Below are 6,192 nucleotides of genomic sequence, written 5' to 3' on the forward strand. Positions count from 1 at the left end.
TCAAAGTCTGGACACCCTGCAGGCTAGACATTTCCTTCTACACAAAACAAGGTGACATGTTGTTTATAATCTGGTGTTCTGTATGCACGTAAAGTATTGAAGCACTGTAAGACCTCTTTGTATGCTGTCGAAGAAGCCAAAAAGTGTTTAAAAGTCTGCCAACAGTGACAGAAACTGCATCTGGCCTCCCTCACAGTCCCTCTATTGTTGACGTCCGTCTCAGAGCCTCTTATGAACGCACAGAAAACAAACAGTACTCATCGTCCTCCCACTCCCGGCATGTTCTCTAAAGGTAGCCGAGCAGTTGCCACAATCACTCCTTTATTTTCTTGCTGTTGGCGTAGGCAGCGCTGCTTTCTTGGTGTTTGAGAACAAACACTTCAGAAATGTCACAGACAGTCGTGTTTTCAGCAACTCAGTGATGCTGGTAATAAGTTTGCTGAGTTTATTTACATGTTTGGAGGTTTGAAGGGATGCTGTGGGTTGAAAAACACAACTTTAAACCTGAAGCTACACCTGGAGGGGTTTAACACGAATAAGGAAACATGATCAAGGGACATGTCTGTTTTTTCTTAAACTGTTCATTGTTTACGTCTTTATTTTTGAGCATATGCATGGAAAATAATCCTCATAAAGGCCTTCACATGATTCTTCTTTCTGCAGCTGTAGCTCTGCAAACTTTTGCAAACTCTGACATCTGTGCTTTTCTTTCAAGCTGTAGTTTTAGAAACTTGTGCTGTTTTGTACTATTTGTTCTCAGCCTACAAACCCCAGTCTGTTCATTCAGACACATTTGCTGCTTGCACAGGTTCATGCAGGGTTTCCAGGCTGCTGTGGCTTCTTCAGATCTATGTGAGCATGCTTATTTCTTATCCCAAATCTGCATAAAAGCAAAAGAAGGAGGTGTAGATGTGTGAAAGAAAGAGTGCAGTGATGTTTTTGAGCCTGTAGAGGGAGCTGCTGCTTCTGCACAGAAATGCAGGAGCATTGTGTGTACAGAGACGTGGGAGGAGAGATTTGCAGTTAAAGCATTTCCTTTTTCCTGCAGAAGATTGCATTATCGTGTTCCCTCGGTTTAGGTTTGTTCCTGTTTTTTACGCTCTCATGAAAATCATGAGGCAGAAAAAATTGGGGATGGTTTTTCTTTTTATCTTCTGCATGGATGAAAAGAGGAAGAAGGGAGGAAAGGAGCGCAAAGAATTTCCCTTTTGAAGTTTAAGAGCCGTGTGCTGCCTTCCTCCAGTGTTATAAAAAGCATCCGGAGATGAATTTTAATGTAAATGTAGCTTTGATTTATTCATAACTCCTTCACTTGGAGCTGACCTGGATAAAACAGCGAACACGGTCGCCTCCTCACACACTCATCTTTTTTTATTCTCTCCTTCTTTTGCAGTCTGAGGGAGAGAAACAAGTAAAAGGGTGAGAGCTCTCTGTTTAGATAGTCGTGTGTCAGCAATATCGAGCACGAGGAATCAAAGCGTGGGATCCTGCAGTCAGAGGAGCAAGAAGACGAGGCTCCAGAAAGGCAGATGGCTGCTGCTGCTGTGTCTATATGTGTGCTTAAATCTGGGCCTCAAAGCAAAATATACAGAGATAGAAATGATGAAAACATGATGCTCTCACAAAGATCTAAAGCGACTAATTATGTGTAAACAAGACAGTGTTTTATCTCTCCCCTCTGCAGGGTTTCACACACTTACAGATCATTATGTGGCACACACAGAGACCTACCACTGTGTTATTGATGCTGCTCCACTATTAACACTGCTGTCTGCAAGGGAACTCCCAAAGCAGGGCTGAGAGACACACTCTGGTGCCACCTAGTGGACGTGACATGCAACATGTTTCTGTGATGTCTTAAAAAGAAGTGTTCCTCTCTCTCTCTTTTAGTGTGTGTGTTTGAGACAAGCTCACACACACACGTCAGCAGAGAAAGACAGGCAGCCCAGAGAGAGCGCCTGTCCGCTGTCCATGGTGCTGAAAAGCTGCAGTTCAGGGAGCTGACCCTCTGCTGCTGCTGTCGTGAACTCTTAAAGTGACATCTGATTATTTTTTCATTGCAGAGGAGTCACTGCTGCATGACCAGTGTCCTTTTTTTGCCCACGCACATTCTAAAAATATGAAATGAGTCAACTTTTGTTGAGTTGAAATTGTTTTATATGCAAGAACGTCTAAAAGAGGCCTTAAAATGACAGCATATGCACGCTACAAATAATACAAAACGGTTTGAAATACAATTAACGCATTTTTCTGAAAATGAAAGCTGAATTTAACGAATTCATCAGATTTTTTAAAGCTAGTTTTGCTCTTTTCATTCCTTTTATTGCTCGGACGGTGGACAGCTGCAGGAATTATAGGGAGGAGAGAGTGGGAGGGTGACATGAAGCAAATGTAAAGTGTCAGATTCAAACCTGAGGACTGTCACCTCTGTACATGGGGTGCACAATTTAACAGCTGCATGATCCACTGCAAAGATCCCTCCCTGCAATCACAGATGTAGAGAGCCATGACCTGATATATTAGGATGTCCTAATTGTTAAAGCATGGTGATGATCTTTTTCTTGCATGCTCAGTGGAGCAGAAGTACGACTTTTGGACGCATTCAGTAACAAAACATGCAAACACGTTTCACTCCAGGTTGATCTTGAGAGGTCTAACACTGCAGTCAGAATATCTGCAGAAGAAGAGGAAGAGCGATGAATCGTGTCCCTGATACGACAGCCAAACTCTGCGGTCCATTATTCATGGTGAGGTCAGATAAATTGGAAAGGTTTTGGGGTTTTTCTTTGATATCAGTTTCCCCAGAAGAAATGGACATTTCATTTCGGTTTTCATTTCAGTGTTCTTTGTGTCCAGCTGGGTCCCTGCCCGGCTCTTTATTCTGGAGAGATGGCTGACCTACATGCCGCACTGGAAAGACAAATTTATGCTGGCTTAGGAAATTTTGGCAGAACTTAAATCAGTGCAGAACTTTTTAAAATAATGGTCTGACTTTGTGGAGCAGAGCTTTTAAAACACGCCATCCTACACCCGATACATACCGTTACATCATGGAGGAAATGTGAGCAGGATTCAATCCTACAGTATAACCTTACAGCTGAACACACATGAACACACAGGCTGAACATGTGAGGCAGCGTATCAGCCCGTCATCAAGCCCACCTCGTGCATTTTTAAACCACTCAGCCCATCAGTCAGACGGCCTTTCATGAGCTGGGTGCAGACAGTATGACTGTGTGGGATGAGGTAACGAGTGGAGAGGCCTCATTGTCTCACCTGTCAGCCACTCAGAGACATAATTAGTCAAATTAAAGTTTTCAAAAGCAAAAGGAGAAGCAAGGTCGTGCAAATAAAAAAAAAAAACACCTCTATTGCATTTTTAATTTTTAAAATTCAGTGAGGTGGTTTTATATTTCTGATTCCTGAAATGGAGCGAGAAAAAAAGGAGCAAGGTTTAGTTTCAAGCTTTTGCTCACGTTGGACAAACACTTGCTTTTAATTGTTTTGCATGTCTAAAATTACCCAGACTTCCCTGTACTGCACCCTGTTTCTCCAGAAGCAGGGAAACAGGCTGTAATGGCTGCAACATAATCCACTAACAGTGCTTGTCTTTGCAACAAAAGGTCTCTCTCTGCAGGGATACTCTCTGTTATGCTACCAGAGTGTGATCCTTTATTTAAAACCAGAAACAGTCATGACATCCCTCCTTCCAAAGCCACCACACTCCAGAGACAAAAACAGTAATTATACCTTTGCAACATCACAGGAGCTGCTGGCCTCCTGCTGCATCCACTTCTTAGTTTTTCTGTGTTTTTGTTTGACAGTAGTGTTTTGAAAGGTTAGATAAATCACTGTTTTATCAATGGAGTCTGGTGGCTTTAAGGAAGGGGATGTAGCCGCTGTTTCTGGTTAAGAACATGAAATATCTGTTGCATTTTTGATGACAGAGGCTGACTGTAATGCTAATTTTTGATATCTTTAAGTCCTTTATGCACCAAAATATGCAAAGAAAACACTAAAAATCTCTTTAAAAACCACCTTTTAGCCAAAAATCTGTCTGCAGAATGACACATATGCATTAAAACAAAAAAATGAACCCCACTTACACAAATAATGCATCTTTCAAGGAAGTAAGGCACATTCTGCATCCAATATTAGAAAACAAACTAGTTGCATTTAATAGAAACTGGATATTTCCATGGAGTAGATTGAAAAAAATGCATTTTTAAAGATTATAAAAGAGGTAAAATAAGTTTTTCAGTTGAAAAGTCAAATATGTAAGATATTTTAACAACACAGAGGCCTAAGAATTAAAAACCTGATATATTTGATGCAATATGAAGGGATTAAACACCAGAAAGAATACAAAAATGCAAAGAAAATGTGTAAAAATGTAGATTTACGCACAGCTCCGGAACATGCACCGTTGTTCCGTCGAGATTTGCTTACTTTGTCAATTTGCGCCACCAAATCATATTGTACTTGATCAATGTTTATTTTAACACTCCACTTCTCACTCAATTTGCGTTGTAAGAACACGAGGGGCATATGTATGTACATTTTGAAACTCTAATACAATCCTTTATAAGATTTCAGGAGAGCGTATCTCATTAACTGATACCCTCTCGATGGGTTGCACAATTCGACAGAACACCAGTTCCATCCGACCTCCAAACGGTGACGTCGTCCTCCACACCCTAAACACACACCTCTAAACACACACACCCCAAACACACACCACTAAACACACACCCCTAAACACACACACCTCTTAACGCACACCCCTAAACACACACTTCTGGACACACACCTCTAAACACACACCTCTGGACACACACACCTCTAAACACACACTTCTGGACACACACCTCTAAACACACACCTCTAAACACACACCTCTGGACACACACACCTCTAAACACACACCTCTCCACTAACAGGTTGTTTTTGAGAGCGCGTGTGAGGCTGCTCGCTCGGCGCGTGGCTCAGCAGTGTGGTTTCCAAAGAGCGCTCTTGTGAAGCTACCTACAACGACAACAATGGGTACTTCCGGTCATTACTTTCAAACTAACAGACACATACAGCTGCTAATGTGAGATTTTAAAACCTTTTCTATGTGTTTCACAAACTTCATGTAGAGTTTTGGTGAAAATTAACATTTTTGAGGTGTTTTAAAGACAGATACAGGAAATTCAAAGACTTTATTTTATAGTAAAACTAAGAGGCAGTGCGTAAGTGCTAAAAACTGCAGTTCATGGAGGATCCACTTGAGGCTGGCTCCAGAAGTACCGGAAACCACATACACACCAATTCTAAAAAGCCGATCTTTACAGCAGAAATAAACATGTTTACAGCCTGGTACAAAAGACCAGTGTAGTCTGGAAGATGAGAGGCACAGCTGACTTAATTGATAGGATGGAACACTGTAGCTGTTGGCGAGGAGGCTCAAAGCCCGCCTCTTTACATCACAATCGCTCGCTGCCGCCACCGATTGGCCTCAAAACTGCGCATCAGAAACATTTGGGTGACATCACGGATACTACGTCCATATTTTGTACAGTCTTTGAGTAAAACACATGTTTGAAGAGGAAAATTAGTCAAAATGTGCATTAAATTACTCAAATTAAAACAAGGTGTATTAATACTTGATTTTTCAGTTGAATTTGATGATGTATCAAAGGGGAAACACAAAAAAGGTGCTTTTCTTATAATTGAAGATAGGTTGTGACCACTTGATGGCAGCAACAAGACACAAAGCTGACCAAACAATAAAAGAAGAGGCTGAGAAAGAGACTACATCATAAAATCACACCACAAGGTTCAAAAACCTGCTTTTAAAAGGAGAGTGATTCCTGTTAAAACAGAATTTGAGTATCACTAATCTCACTACACTTTGACTCTGAAAGGAACACCAGCCCAGTTTCCGGTGTTGCGCTGCATTTACGCAGCTGGAGCAGCTCGCGGCTGCACGCGCGCCCGGCGCTCCTCCTGCCAGCGGAAAACAAACGGTTCCAGAGGAGAGCGGAGACCGAGCGGCACGGAGCGGCTCTCTGAGGCTCCATCCTCCTCTCAGACGGCTCTCTGAGCGGACACGGAGCGGCTCTCGGTCTCTCCCGTTCACCATGGGGACACAAAGTGACAATCCGGGTCCGGTAGAACCGTTTGGAGGAGCCGTTCAGTGACAGCAGCTGT

This window comes from Notolabrus celidotus, chromosome 24 (genome assembly GCF_009762535.1).
Source record: "Notolabrus celidotus isolate fNotCel1 chromosome 24, fNotCel1.pri, whole genome shotgun sequence".
Lineage (NCBI taxonomy): Eukaryota > Metazoa > Chordata > Actinopteri > Labriformes > Labridae > Notolabrus > Notolabrus celidotus.